This window comes from Bos taurus, chromosome 12 (genome assembly GCF_002263795.3).
Source record: "Bos taurus isolate L1 Dominette 01449 registration number 42190680 breed Hereford chromosome 12, ARS-UCD2.0, whole genome shotgun sequence".
Classification (NCBI taxonomy): Eukaryota; Metazoa; Chordata; class Mammalia; order Artiodactyla; family Bovidae; genus Bos; species Bos taurus.
The window spans coordinates 35,267,977-35,284,331 of NC_037339.1; the positions used below are offsets into that span (position 1 = coordinate 35,267,977).

The 16,355-nt window shown below is 45.3% G+C and overlaps 1 long non-coding RNA gene across 1 annotated transcript in view; it reads right to left on the reverse strand.

Moving 5' to 3' along the window:
- The window catches only part of LOC101902228 (uncharacterized), a 47,661-nt gene that overhangs the window by 1,944 nt on the left and 29,362 nt on the right, over window positions 1-16,355 (reverse strand). Inside the window, exons 3-4 of the long non-coding RNA XR_003037536.2 lie at window positions 1,417-1,488; window positions 622-766 (exon numbers count right to left, since the gene is read on the reverse strand). This is a non-coding gene — a long non-coding RNA (uncharacterized lncRNA). The remainder of the gene's footprint in view (window positions 1-621; window positions 767-1,416; window positions 1,489-16,355) is intronic.

The window sequence follows — 16,355 nt, forward strand, 5'->3', positions numbered from 1 at the left end:
TTTTGTGAAAATCATTGTTCCAGAAAAGAGGTACCTAAGAGGTTGTTAGGTTTAATGGGCACTGGACATACCAGGCTCTCGCCAAGAGACAAACACACTGAAAGAAGGACAAGGATGTAGTGGCAGAGACAGAGAAACAGATGTCAGAAACAGCCATAAAAACAAAGGAGTTACGGGAACACAGTTCAGAAAATGAAGGCCGCCTCCCCACGTATCACGGGCCCTGCCCTCCCTGGCCAGCGCTGATCTGCAAGGCCACGCTATGACCACGCCGGAGCATAACAAAGGGGACTGGAGAAGACTTCACACCGTTATGAGTGGGCACAGATGTCATTCCCCTCTACTGGCTGAGCTAATGAACTACACCACTCACTCTCACGTAATTGCATGAAAAAAACAAGTCTGAGACCAAAAAACAGGAAAAGAAGCAGCAAGAATAGAAAAATGCAGTTCATTTCTGGGAATTCAATGTTACTTTCTGTTACCAAGTTCTCTTAACCTAACTGGTTTCAAAAGGAGAACAAAATAAAAATGAAGCCATGGAGGCATGGTTCATGCCCCTACCCACCACCTGGCTCACTCCCCAAGTTCCTTTCCATTTACCATTTTAGTTCTTCCTACCTCCATAGTTGATGTGTTTGGTTTCAGTTGAGCCGCAAGATACCTTTGAATTTTTTTCTTCCACATCACATTTACAGCAAAACATGGGTTCCTTACAATTTAATCCAGAAATCAGATGACTTCCAAGTACCATGTTTTCAAGGACCTGTATTGAAAACAAAGTGTTTTGTCCTGAAAGGTGGGTACACCAGCTAGAGAGTCTGTGGCACCAACACGCCCACACTGAAATCACGGCTCCAAGATGGCGATCCCAAATGGCTCAGAACTGACCGCTGCACCGAGGTCTCACCAAGGGCACGAGTCAACTCAACAGGGCAAGATGCTAACCCTCCCTCACAGCAGTTACAGTGAATCCGTTTTATCTTCAGTGCTCATTTTCTCCATAGCATTAGAGCCATGTTATGTGTGTGTGTGTGTGTGTGTGTGTGTGTGCATGCGCTAAGTCACTTCAGTCGTGTCTGACTCTTTGTGACCCCATGGACTGTAGCCCACCAGGCTGCTCTGTCCATGGGATTCTCCAAACAAGAATACTGGAGTGGGTTGCCATGCTCTCTTCCAGGGGATATTCCTGACTTAGGGATCAAACTCACAGCTCAGTCTCCTGCATTGGCAGGCCACTACTACCACCTGAGAAGTCCATGTGATTTATATTCTCAATCATTTTTTTTTAATTCCTTGATTTTATTTTACACAGCGATTTACTAGAACGTAATATAAACTCAGAAAAGTAATGAGAAGGTAGAGTAGAATACTGTAATTGTAAAGAAAGTGGCTGAAAGAGGGAACCATACAGACCTGGACCACTTTATGCGTCTCCACAACGACACAGAGCTGCTCGTATCTGAGATGGTATCAGAGCGCTTCATTCTAGTAAAGAAAGCAAGACATGGTTGACACTTTAGTCTGAGTCCCTCTTTGGGAGCAGAGGGATCACCACACAAAAACTACACACAATTAATACTTAAGTAAGATAAAAAATATTAGTATAGGAGGCAAATCTGTGATTGAAGACACTAAGACAAAGTCAACTGACATGTCTAAATGTGTGATGTGTCCCAGTACCACTAACAATCAGATGAGTGCAATGTTCTCAAGGCTCCCTGGCTCCACGGGCACACGAGGTGATCATGTCTACCCAGATCTCTCTGAGGCCAAAGGCGAGCAAAGAACAGCTCTTTGAACTTCTGGTGGACTCAGAAACAAGGCGACGTGTGGACAAGCCATCAGTCGCCTCAGAATCTCAAAGAGTAGAGCAAGACTTTGAAGCAGTTGAACACATAATGATTCGTTATGATGAAAAAACGTGGGCCCCTTTATCACTCACTGGTGGAGAAATTGTACAAATTTCTCAATTCCCTTTCACAAAGACCTGCAGCCCGTGACAGATCCACTGCAGAAAAGTCAGGCACTCCCTGTGGGACAAACTCGTTGGTTCTTTACGATCTGCCCAGATTCTAGCTTTGAGGCACATGGACACTTGAATCTGCAACAATTCACCAGCTACACCCGTGAAATCCAGATCTGGGCACACAACACACTTCCATGTTCACAGCACACATCCTGTCAGCCAGCATCAGGCATCAAGTCTTAAAATCCCTACCAGGAACGGTAAAAATATTTAAACCTCATTTACGCGGGATCACTCAGTCATACAGTCATTCAACAAATAGTCACAGAATATTTTGTCCCCTAGAAACTATAGAAGGGACAAAGATGAATCCGACACAGACCTTGTCTCTAAAGAGCTGGCATTAAATGCAGAATAAACCACAAGGCAGAAAGTCACAAAGCCTCTGGAGAGGACCCCGGAGAGGCAATGGGGTCTCAGGGGAGAAGGGCCTCCTGCTGCCGGGCATTGTGTCAGCCGGCATTATACAAAGGCCACCTCCTCTAACTCTAAACCTCACAGTGGGACAGTTTTTCTCATCTGACAGCCAAGGACACTGACTAAGTTGTGTGATGCGGCCAAGGTCACCAGGCAGGGAGAAGAAAGGGCCAACCCTGAACCTTGGCCACCGCCGTGGTGACAGCCCGTGGCCCCATCCACCCAGGCCGCTCCCATGGCCACCTCTCCCCAAAGCCCTGCTCAGCTCCAGACCCATACACCCACCTAGATATTTGGATAAAATCTGTAGCCTCTAGGCAGCCTGTCAGTTTTATTTGCTTTTTTTTTTCAGTTACAGAAATCATCAAAGATTGGATTCGTAGTTGCTGCTCTCAGAGTTAGCAACAAACAGACTAAACAAACACCACATTTGATCAAACTCAATGTGTTCAAAAAACTCTTTCCTTCTCTTATACAAGCTTCACCATTCATTACTAAAGATGGACAAGGTGAAGAAATTCACATATTCAGGTCCAGTCTGGTCAGGGTTATTTATTACACGTATACACCATGATCTGCACAGGAAAAGTAACTTCAGGAGATAAACATGGTAGACTAGGATTTAATCCAAATAGTTAAACCAGTGACAGCAGAAACCAGGGGCCTTTCTTCAGTCAATGCAACAGAAAATGAAAGAGAGAGGGGTCTGGAACATGAAAATCAAGGTTTGAAGGTCGCTCTACTGAGGCAGAAAGACAAGGAATTCTGTAAGCAGTTTCACAGACAGACTAGATAATATTCTTCAGAAATAATGCAAGTACTTGGAGTGTTTAAGACAACAGGTATTTAGAGAATGGTGCGATTGGTACACCCATAAAGCACAGTGATAAAGAACTGATGGAGACCAAAAGATCATGCATCTGGTCCCACCACTTCATGACAAATAGATGGGGAAACAATGGAAACAGTGAGAGACTTTATATTCTTGGGCTCCAAAATCACTGCAGATGAGGACTGCAAACATGAAATTAAAAGACACTTGCTCCTCAGAGAAAAGCTATGACAAACCTAGACAGCATAAGAGACATTACTTTGTCAACAAAGGTCGATATAGTCAAAGCTATGGTTTTTCTAGTAGCCATGTAGGGATGTAAGAGCTGGACCATAAAGGCTGAGATACAAAGAATTGATTTTTTCAAATTGTGGTGTTGGGAAAGACTCTTGAGAGTCCCTTGGACTGCAAGGAGATCAAACCAGTCAGTCCTAAAGGAAATCAACCCTGAATATTCATGGGAAGGACTCATGCTGAAGAAGAAGCTCCAATACTCTGGCCACCTGATTCAAAGAGCCAACTCACTGAAAAAGACCCTGATGCTGGGAAAGATCAAGGGCAGGAGGAGAAGGGGGCGACAAAGGATGAGATAGTTGGATGGCATCACTGACTTAGTGGACATGAGTTTGAGCAAGGAGATGGTGAAAGACAGGGAAGCCTTGTGTGCTGTAGTCCATGGGGTCATAAAGAGTTGGACATGACTGAGCGACTGAACAACAGTTATGTGCTTAGAAGACCATCGAGGAAGAGAATTGTGGATATTTTCACACAAATACAAAATGTTAAAAATCCATTTTTGTTGAATAGTTTAAAACTTGTTTCCAAAATCTTGAAGTAAAACTCTTCTGGTGACAGGCTCCTCTGTCCATGGGACTCTCCAGGCAAGAATACTAGAGTGGGTTGCCATGCCCTTCTCCAGGAGATCCTCCCAACCCAGGTCTGCATTGCAGGAATTGACCTGGGGATGCATTGCAGGCAGATTCCTTACCATCTGAGCCACCTGGGAAGCCAGTCTTCTGGTACCAAATACACCAATTCAGGCAAAGCCAAAGTATTTGGGAAGCATTTTTGAGGAGGGTTTCTGTTTTCCTTTTCCTGGCCAAAGGTAGGGTTGGATTGCGGTGGGGGATGGGAGTTTGGGTTTTATGTTGTATTGTTTTTTTAATCTTTACATCTACAAAACAAAGGGACAGACAGCTAGTAAACCTCTGAAATGATACATTATTCCCTGCTGGTAAACCTCGGGATAGCTGGATAACTATATGGAGGCTGGGCACACACATCCTGACTTCCCGCATCCGAACACCCTCAGGAGGAGGACCTGCGGACAGACAGCACGGCCCAGGCTTCTTCCCACTCTGGCATCACGACTGATCTCTCCTCACAGTGTACATACTTTAACAGGAACTTTCTTTCAGAGACAAGCAGCCATGCAACAACCTTCCAGACGTTCCACAGAAGCAAGAGATCCATAGAATAGACACACGGTCCCACGGACAGAAAGTCCTAAACTGGTAGGCTGCTTTCCTATCATGTATCCTACTAGATATTATATTATACTTTTTGCCTTAATTCCTTTTCATCAATAGTTTGACAAAGTTATTCATTTATGCAACAACTCGCATGTTCAAACACATGTATTTGTTTCAACACAAGGCGGAGCCCAAAGTCCCACCACCCACTCCCTTCTATGGGCAGGACGCTGGTTTGTGTAACAACCCCCCCCACCTCCGCCCACCTTCTCCACTGGCCCTGCTGCAGCGACAAGGGGCCCCTGCAGGTATGTGTTCCCACCCACCAGAGCTCCTGGAAGGTTGGGAGCAAGACCCACACAGCACCCAACACCTCCCGGGCCCTTCATGAGGGTTTAGGATGAGGACCTGCCCTGATGCGAGTCCCCAGGGGTCCCAACCAGTCAGAGGAGAATGGAGACCGCGGGGTTGGTGGGAGGAGGGGCTGGCGCTCAGAGGAGAATGTGGAAGGATGAGGGCTCTGGAGAAATCCCAAGCAGAAGCAGTGTTGTTGTCACTGCGAAGGCCCAGGTTCAAAGTTTCAGCATCACGGAAACACATCCCTGCGCCAGGAGGACACCACTGAGAGCTGCTGGCAAAACCCAAGGCCAGAGAAAGTCACCACACCCTCAAGACAGGCATCTTCAGAGAGGCACTGTCCCAGCTGAGTGGACAGCAGGCTGCATTCACAAGAAATCACGAGAAATCAACCAGCAAACAGGAGCTGGGAGATATCTGTGTTCCATAAACTGCATGGTTAGTTGACAAAACTGTGGACACCGCCTTCCCCATAAAGGGCACAGGTAAAACATCTAAACAGCATCTAAATTAACACAATACAGATAAAAGGGAGGAAATAATCATTAGCATCCAAAACAAAGCCATCTCGCTGTCTCCAAAATCAAGACAGTCGCATTAAAGAGCTGTTTCATATAAGATGACCTCACAGAGGCTCCACCTCTCTGCTAGAGAGACAAGCCCTAACGCAGCCTCCCTCACAACGCGGCCTCCCTCACCACGTGACCTCGAGACTCAGAGCATAAATTTATCCACATAAAGGGCTCGTGTGCCATTTTTTCCCCTGGTGAATGCCACAATTTTGGCAAAAATGAAATTCATAGCACCAACTATTTTTGTTATGCAAACACACTAAAAAGAATTCTGGCTATTTTTCATATTGAATCAAAGCATGTTTTCCATCTTGGCATGGCTCTATAACTGAATTCACTTTCTCTTCTCAAACCCGACTAAGCCATTGTGAATTCACTTTCTCTTCTCAAACCCAACTAAGCCATTGAAACCTATTTTTTAATAACATGTGAAAAACTAGTCCAAGGCAAGCTTAAGTACCAGCCCTCTGAGACGCTAACCTGACCAGGCTGCTTGTGAGTCCGTAGGCGTGCTGAGACGTTCTGCTGTGAGTGAAAGCGCTCAGATATATTCTAAACTGCCTGCAGTATTCTGAAGGACACCTTCCCATCAGCCTCAAATTATCTTAGATTTAGAAGTTTAGAAGCACTGACCTGGCCATTTACAGTGGAGGTCTTACCAACTTTCGTGTTATGAAATAAGATTTTTGCCAACTTAACTAGCAAGGCATTCACTTAAGGTCACTCCTCATAATAATTTTATGAGAAACTTGCACTGTAGCTAGTCTCAGAAAACATGATTTGGCCCTTAGAAGATTCATATTTGTGTTGTGTAGCTGTGCTACATAAAGCTAAACAATAATTTTTAAGGTGGAAATTGAATAGGTTTTTTCCAGATTCTCCACCACTTTAGTCATTTACAGTGAGATGGTTCTATGTTTCAAGCTGTTGTTTCCTTTTCACAATTAGGACATTATAACTTCATAATTTTATGCAAAAAAAAAAATAAAACCTATGCTGAAGGAGTGAAAGGCATGAACATTTTAACTAACTAAATCTTGAAAAACCTCTGCTTGTGCAAAGGAAGAAGCGGAACAAATCATCTACTATTACGTGGTGAAGAGAGACACTGTTCTTCCAAATGTGTGTAATCCTCATCTGAAGACTTCTCAACATCCAGGGTCACTTCTGTACATAGATACCGTAACATGTGCACTTCGTAAATATTGGCGTCATTCCCTGACACCTATCAATATCCTTAGGTGGAAAACGCTGTACAAAATGAGAAACGCAGTGTGCGCCAGGAACCAACATGGTTCTGCATCTGCTGCCGGCTTACCACGCCTGCCCGCCTGCAGAGACACCCAGCAGGCGGACTCTCGCCCGGTAATCCTGGCCCACGAGAACATCCCCTCTTGCCGGGCTGGACCACTCTCCCCCAACCACGGTCGTGGACCCTGGCTCTCCGAACAAGAGAGAGGCAAGCGGCACCTAAACATCAGAACAGGAATTTCTGAAATGACTTGACAGCTGTTATTGTTTAAAGCTTAGGAGAAATGATGAAGAGAAATCAGAATTTTGTCGTGTTCAGGTTTACAAGTGCTTTCATCCTGATGTACACGTTGCTGCCCAAAGGGGGTCATTGAGACTCCCTCCTCACCACCGAGGAGCTCTGGGGCCAGCCCTGTGTCCCCTGTCAAGTGCCATCCTGGGCCCTAGAAACCAAGAGCCCACAAACCTCCACAGCGAGCTCCCATGTTTGTTCAAAAGATATGGATGGAAAATTCCATTTATCTTAGCTGAAAATCTTAACAGCTTACTTATTGAACAAAAATAGGACTAAAATTATAATATTCATTCATTTTGAATATACCACCATTTTTTAAATTCATTTATTTAAGTATTTCCTATTAAACTTAGAGTCTGCACTGTACTGAAACAGCAAAGAGTCTAAGAGACACTTCGAGCCATCAGGGGCATGAAGGGTATCACTTCCTACCAGTTGGAAGTGACCTACACACGCTCATACAAGCACACACACGTGCCAAAGAGACAGCAAACATGGTCGGAATATGTTGCCATGATCTCTCCTAAAGCCTCGCAGATTAAAAATGGATAACACACAAAAATCCAAAGTTTGGGGACCACGGTGACTTCTTCAATTTCCTTCAGCTTTTTTTTTTTTTTAAGCCAGTGTCAAAGTAACTGAGATATTGAATAAACAATCAAAATAAAGAAGCATTAGCACTTAAGCTCAAAAAACACATTCCTGCTCACAGACAGGGAAACGAAGCCCACAGAACCAAAGTAACTTGCTGGAAGTTGTATATAAATCAGAGACAAGAACTTGGAGGAACTGTTACATTTCCATCGTAATTACAATTTTTGAAACTTTAACATCTCTCTTAATCATAAAGTACAGTACTTCTTTCACTAACATGTTTTTATAAGTTCAGAGAGCTGAAGTAACTGTGAACTCCTTGGATTCCATTCCCTGTGATAGAATTGGAATGGGCCTTTTACAACGTGTTACAAATTCCAAAGGCAGGAAGGAGGGACGGTCGGACATCTCAGCTGGAAGGGGGAAGAGAGGTCTCCTGAGAGCGCCCTGCAGTCAACATGTCACTTAGATAAATTAATACTTCACTCCCCAAAGCTCAGCCAGATATTTTTATTTTGTTGGGGGGTGGTAATTTCTGATTTATGGAGAGTCTCAAGAATTCGTTGCTTAATTCTACTTTGGTAATAAAAATCTTTGGATATCCCTGTTTTGAAATCCCTCAGACAGTCCATCATGGAAAGCCCTCACCTCCTGAAAGACACTCGGCCACCTCCTACTGCCTGCCTTCTCACTGACGGTCCCTCGAGAAGATGTCTAAACTGTAAACAGTCGGGATTTAAGGCCGTCACCATCAGGGAAACGTCTGTGTGCAGCACACCCACCCAGACCCTGAGCTCTCGTGTGCTGGCGTGGTTCTCTTGATGACTGTGCTATTGAAAGATGTGTGCTGTGGGGTCTCCAGGGGCTGGCAGCTTACTTTTGCACAGCACTCTGGATACACAGACTTGACTCTATACCTTCCAAACTCAACATGGTAGGCGCTTCACTCGACACAGGAGACCAAACGGTGCAGCCAGACCTGGGGTGCCAGAGTTGGGGGGTGGGGGAGGCTCCTAAACAGTCCATGGAATTCTCCAGGCCATAGTACTGGAGGGGGTGGCCTTTCCCTTCTCCAAGGGATCTTCCCAACCCAGGAAGCGAACCAGGGTCTCCTGCATTGCAGGCAGATTCTTTACCAGCTGAGTTATCAGGGAAGCCCCAAAGGTCGTTAAATATGTAGTTTCTGCAACCAAGTGGCACACACAAAGGGTGCTATTTTGATTAACCTAAGTGATCTGGGCTCCCCACATGGCATGGAAGCTACCAAAGAGACTGCCTGCGTGTGACATACATTTCTAGTGAAGCATGTTGTTTGAGCTGAACACAAATGAAGACAGCAAACGATTACTTTCAGAAGTGAACACATACACAGCAGAGAAAATCCTCCGTGAGCTTCCTCTTCTGATAAATGTGAGCAGACGCTCTAATAGGAATCTCTGTTTTCATAACCCGAATAGGAAAATTACCTGAAACTGACACAAGAGAACTCAACATTATTTTGTTTTCAGAATGTGTAACTTTTGGGGGCTTGTCAAGTTTGGATGTTTCCACAAAACAGGAGACTTTTCAACAGTGTGCACCTCCCTCTGTGACCTCCTGACTCCACACCTGCCACAATTCTGCTTCCATTCACCTGCTCCACCTCAACTATTCCTTCCCAGAGGTCTCGTGCTGGACACCCTGCACAGTGAGGACTGAGAAAGCCAAATGCAGGTGGGAAAGGTCCCCAGAAGCAGAAGGGCTGGCTCCCAATAGCTGGACACGAAGGCTGGGAGCAATGGACGAAGTGGCTGGACTTTCAGCACCTTGGACTGATGGTGGCTTGACTTCCACCAAAATGGTGAGGAGATGACCATTCGAATAGAATATGACCCCTTAAAAATGATAAAGGGCTTCTCAGATAGCTCAGTTGGTAAAGAATCCACCTGCAATGTAGAAGACCCCGGTTCGATTCCTGGGTTGGGAAGATCTGCTGGAAAAGGGAAAGGCTACCCACTCCAGTATTCTGGCCTGGAGAGTCTCATGGACTGTACAGACCATGCAGTTGCAAAGAGTCCAACATGATTGAACGACTTTCACTTCAAAAATGATAAAACAAAGCCTAAATTTTAAATTAATATTATAACTCAAGGATGGGAAAAAAGTGATAGATTAGTATCTTTTTAATTGTACTAATGTGTTAAGGAAAGAACCACACACCTGAACAGGTGCTCCCCAATAAGCTGGTGAGCCAAGGTCCAGAGGCTGGTTTACATGCAGAAGGCTGACTGGCAAATGGAGGCACTTGGCCTGGAAATGACCTCAGACACCTCACTGCCAGGCGAGCACCAGCTCCAGACACATGGGAGACAGCACCCCAGCCCTGCCCTCTCACACGATGGGATTCTGAAGGAGAAGGATCGTAAGAATTGGTCCCTGGGCTCTGGGAACCACGCGCTCCAGAGGGGAAAGCCTGGTGCAGCCCCTGCCCTTCAGAGGTCAGCTTATCCCCAGGTCCCGTCCAGTCTGGGCGGCAGGATGCCGTCCTCAGCAACATCCTCTCAGTTTCAGGGTGGACATGTTTGCTCCGCTAAAATGCCATGTAAACCAAGAAAGGGGGCCCGCAGGGAATGAGAGCATCAGCCAGCCTTCTGCCTCCCACGCACGGAGCTTCAGCAGAGGCCAAGGTCCATGGGTGGCCGAGGGGAAGGAGAGGCAGAGACCACCTTCCCCAAACCCCAGGTCCCAGAGGCCCCTCTGCGTAGGGCCAACCACCCCCTCTCTTGTGATCACACCCATCTTCCTGATTTTTTCTCCATCTCATCCTCTTATTTTGACATGGAATTCAGAGTGCTCCCAGTTCATTCCCGGTCCCTTCTCTTCATTTCTGTGGTGGCATGTGTCACTCACCTGGCCTCTACCCGATCCCCGCCCACTGCCCAAGGCTGTAGAGCCAACACTTGAGGGCACAGGGATTTGCTTCTCATGAAATGAGGTGAGAGGAAACCCTAACGGTATCACCGTCGGCGGCTATAGGACTCATCATGGACTAGTCCCCATCTGACCCTCCCCCACCCCACGCATGCTCCACAGGTGAGACATCGATCTTATTACTACAGTCAACATTTATGATCTTCTTTTATTCTATCTGACATCCCAAAAAGGGACTTTTTTCAGGTACAAGTATCCAATTTTAAGTATAGGTTCTCCTGAGTTTTAACCTGTAATTGTTGTGTTTTCCACTTTGCCCCTGGTTTAAGGACAAAGGCACTAATAAAGAAGGTGAGGCTGTAAATCACTCTGAATCAAAGTGGCATTCTTCATCTATATAAAAACCATTAAGTATAGGCATTCATATAAGCAAAGAATGAGGTTACATAAGACTGAGCAGAGAGATGATTTTATGGTGATATTTTATGATGATACTTCTTATGACTGCCAGCAACTTGGAGGCACATGACTGGAACCATATTATAATCATTTTGGTGAATTTTTTGAGGTCACAGATCCAGATTTTATAAGGGAAAATATTATTTAAACGTTGAGAACATATTTAATGAGAATATTCTTACTGGAAATGAACATGTACATTATTGTTAATGAAAAGAAGCTGGTTTTAAAAGTAAAGTTTGCGTTTTAAGGTATTATCAGAAATTCAGGGGGAACTAATTTATTTTTTGAAGTTAAAAAAAAACTATAGGAAAACAAAAAAAAAATAAAATAATACATAATTGAGGCAAAGGAAATATTTAAAAATTACAAGGGATCCACCCCTTAATGGTCTTCATGGGGTTACCAGTCTAGTAAGCAGAGTCCATGTGCAATTTAACTTTCATTCCATCATCTAATACATGTTTATTAAGAGCAGTTGTGGAAACAGTGATAAATAAAGCAGGCATGTTTCTGAGCCCTCAAGGAAGAGGGTCTCAACAATGAAAGGGCAAAATAAAAATGCTTCAGGGAATTAAAAATCAAAATGAACAACAACGGTAAGAGATATAACCCGCCGATTTAAATGAATTCAAGTCTCTAGGTCTAAGTGGATTGCACTCAAAACGCTAAAAGAATGTGCAAATATGATGACAGAATCATTGTATTTCAACTTCAGAGAGAACAGACGAGGTGCAAAACATTTAGAAACAGGCAAGTGCCCTGACTTCCCAACAAAGGAAAAGATCGAGAAAAATGGCTAAAAATGGTCATTTAAGAGCTTATGTCAGCCTCCAGAAAAATTCTTGAGTACGTTATTAAATAGAGGGTAGAAAAACACTTTCATAAGTGAGGAGGTAGTCACTGGAAGCAGCACTGTTGCACCAGAAGTGAGACTCGACAAAGGAGGCCCATTATGACTCACTGGCCAAGGTACCAGGGCGGGACGGAAGGGAAGGCTGCAGACACCTGCGAACTTCCTCTCAGTCAGGTGTTTAGCCAAGTCTCCTGTGATATATTGTACGGGTGGGGATAAAAATTTAAAGATACAAATAAAGCCTTGTAGATTTCTAGCTTATTGAATTGCCAAAGATTGTTAATCAACAGAGCGAGGTCAATCTGAACTGCCAACAATAGGCTAAACTGTTGAATTGCCAACGGTATGCTAAATAGCAACAATATGTTAAGTCAGTTCATGGGCCTGACTTGGTGGACGCTTCAGGTTAAAAAAAAAATGCAGAAAACACAATATTTGAGCCAACGGGTGACCTTATACAATATGTTGCATAACAGGATCAAGATTCAGAAGGTCTCAATAGACTGGGACAAACAGCCAAAACCGACATTAGATACACTACAGGATAATCATAAAGTACTTCCATCAGACTCAAAAATAAACTGCCCAGCTTCCTCAGAGGCACCAAATACATAGCTACACGTGGAGTAATTTCTTTGAGGGAAATCCAGAATGTGCCCACACACAATGAGTGAGAAGATAACCCCACGGAACAGGACAGGAAATGCTGTCGTACTCACAGCATGAGTCCCAGCCCACAGGACACCGTGAGAGCCAGAGAGATCTCCAACATCCAGCCTGGCCCCAAGGAGGTGCTCCGCCATGCATCCCAGCTTTGAAGGCTCCCACCCAGCAGCTGGGCCACCAAGATATCCTGCTCTGAAAGCCAATGGGGGCTTCATCCTCGAGTCCTGAACAGGCACATGTGTGCTCTCCACAGCTGTCCCCAGGCTCAGCGAAGAGGGAACAGACAAAAACACCCATCTCTGCGGCTTTCCCTGGAAGGGGTTTGACCACATCATTTATAGGTGTCTGAGGACCCAGCACCTAGTCAGAACAGGAGCTGACATTCCTGGGAATTTTTTTTAGTAAATTCCTGGGACATGGATAACTAATAAGAGAAATTTTTATTCATTCAAAATATTTATTGTGACAGACACTGTATTTAAGGATGGAGACAAAACAGAGACAATGACATGAGTGGCATGCTCCGCGTCCTCCAGGGACTTGGTCCAGCAAGCGAGATAGATGTGTGAAGTGAGCACTGCAGGACAGCATGGTAAGACCCCAGTGGGGAAATCCACCTGGTGCAGCTGACAGGAGAGGGACCACTGAGCCCACTGGAGGAGTCCTGGTGGAGGGAGAAACTGGGGTGGGTCTGGAGAATGAGTATCATATCCCAGATGGAAGACAGGAGCCAAAGGTACCCCCACCCAGGGGAACAACATGTGCCAGTGAGGGAAGAGTGGACACCTGGGAGGCTGCGGAAGCCAGAAGCGGAAGGGGGCTCTGCCAAGAGTGTGACAGGAGGGCTCAGGCCCTCGGCGGAGAGGAAGGCAGACCCTGCTCTAGGTACTGGATCCCAGGACCAGAGACTCAGGGCCCAACACCTGCTCTCATGGAGCTCCTAGTCCTCAGGAGTTCACAGATCACTATGCAGTCACACAAATGACAGTCAAGGTGTGGGGCTGGGGAAAACAGGTAAAGGTCAAAAGATACAAACTTTCAGCTATGAGATAAATGAGCCCTGGGGTGTGATGTACAGCATGGCAACTACAGTTAACAATTCTGTCTGCATATTTGAGAGTTGCTAAGATCTGGAAAGTTCTGAGAGAAAACAAATTATGTAACTACGCATGCTGACGGACGGTTAACTAGATTTACTGTAAGCATTGCACAGTGTGTACAAATACTGGGTCACTACGCCATACACCTGAAACTAATATAATGTCGTGCGTCAATTATACCTCAATAAAAAAATAAAAAGACAGTTGTGACTGCTGCTAGAAAGGGCAGGACCAGGATTAAGGATGCTGATGAGGCACTGAGCTATAGCCTCCCCAGAGATGTCATAGGAGGCGCTCCTGGACAAGCAGTGTTTGACCTGAGGTCTTCAGGGAGGAGGACCCTCCAGGAGGCAGGCGTTCTTGGCAAGTCCCCGAGGCAGGCAGGCTCATGGCACCCAGGAGCCTCAAGGAAGACCCGATTCCCCACCAGTACTCTCTTCACTCTCAACTGAAGTAAACGAAACTCTGTGAATACAAACTCTTTATACCATCCAGTATCCAGGGCACTTTCACACACAGAAATTAATAAGTAGTGATTATTTCAGAAGCCCATCAACATCTGAATCTTCATGTCATCACTTGGTCTTCCTCCAAATTCTATCCACTTTTCGTGCACCTGTTCAGGTGGCAGCCCTGCCTAGCAGCCTGTGAACAGAGAGCAGAGACTCTGCTCTCGGCAGCCAGGCTCGGAGCGTCTGTCCTGCACTGGTGTTCCATGCGCCATCTTGCCCGATGGGACAGCAGTGGGAGGGCCCGAACAATGTCTCCGCTGTTCCTGTTCCCCCACGGTAAGTACACGTTTAACAGAGACTGACATCTGATTTATTTCTCACCTCATGGAACTTAGGCTTACAGAGCTTATAATCAAATCACAGAAAACACAGAAAAGCAGACATGCGATAGGTTTGGAAGGCAAATAGTATATTCACTGGGTTAAAAAAAAGTTCCTCATTCCAACATTATCTCTGTGTACTTTCTACAGAAGTATAGCATAGCTGTCCTTGAAACGCAGGGGCTCTATCTCGCAAATGAAAAATGAATCTTCAGGCTAAGGATATAAAAACCTCAGGTAGGCCTTTCCAAATTGGTGTGGGAGTGAAGGGTTTGGAGGCAGTCCAGTCTAAGCACACAGAGACATTTATCACAGCTGCCCAAGTTCATCTTCACTGCTATGTTAATACGAAATGTTCAGCAGTTATTTGGGTTGAGTTAGATTTATTACTACTTTTAATTTAAAAGAAAACAATCAAGGAGAAGAGGGTCCTTTCTTCTCTCCCATTGAAACATTTGTATTCCAAAGACAGAGCGTTTAACGTGGGAGAAATCACGGCTACAATTCATTAGCGAGAGGGAAAACCCATTCTCATCACATGCAGTTATTACAGAAGGACAGTTCTCTCCATCCATGGACAGAACACCGTGAGACATTCAAAACCCAGGGCAGGTGATCTGCTAAGAGCACATGGGGCTCCTGCCCACAGCTTGTGGGTCTTGACCACGCCAGGGCTCAGGGCCCCAAGTTACTCAGAAGACCCTTGGAGACACCTCCTGAGGAAAGCTTCATCTGGGCTTCACTCTGCAGACTGCTCACCAAGTATTCTCAGGGCAGCAAAAGGCTTGTTCACATCGCCAAGAAAGAGAGAGATTTTTGAAAGCACAGCAAAACTGTCAGGCATGTTTCCAAATACAACCAAAGATAAAATTAGATGCTACCCGAAAAGCGTGTTTGTGCAAACTCTAAGCAACATGTGAGTGACCGTAACTGTGATGTAAGTGCGGAGGACTGGCCCAGTGGACGTGTAGAAATGCATACTGCTCAGCACTTGGTGTTCTTAGTGAGACTTTCTGCCTTGAAAGTCTCTAACCCTGACAATCTGGACATCCATCGGTCATGCCTTGCACATTACAAACAACACCCCACTTTCTGGAAAGGTGTCAAAGGGCCCAGCCAAACAGCTACTTTTCCCAAGTACAACTGATAGCAGATGACAATGTCCAGCTCTTCTCAAGATCCTGACAACTATGTAACAACAAATAAAAAACATCCCAGTGATTTACTGTTCTAATTCTACACTGTTGAGCTCTGTGTTTCTTTAAGGAAGGTGCAAGTGTATGTGTGAGAGTCGTGAAACACGGTGGTTGCCATGGTGATTATCTGTGTTTAGAGAGCACATGAAGTAAAGGTCCATGTTGCGGTGGAAGAAGAGTGCATGCTAGCCATGGCTTTCACAAGTCTAAATCACGTTAAGTCCTCAGTTTCAAAGAAATGCTGAAAAAAGGGAATGTAAGTTTTATCTGGAAAGGCCCTAAGTGCCAAAGTGTGTTTTTGTTCCAGGGGCAACTTTCTTCGCAGTACTTAGATGAGCTCTGAGAACTGAGGAGAGGACCAGAGGGCTGGTACACCATGGAGAGGGGATTTTCTGATCAGAGAGCTTGCCATGCTGCTTTGTGGGGGCATCCACTGGCCCCCCTGGCTTCCTACAATCTGCTTTGCAGCCCTGTAACACTGATTGGTAAAGCCCAAGTAACCAGTCTACCAGAAAAT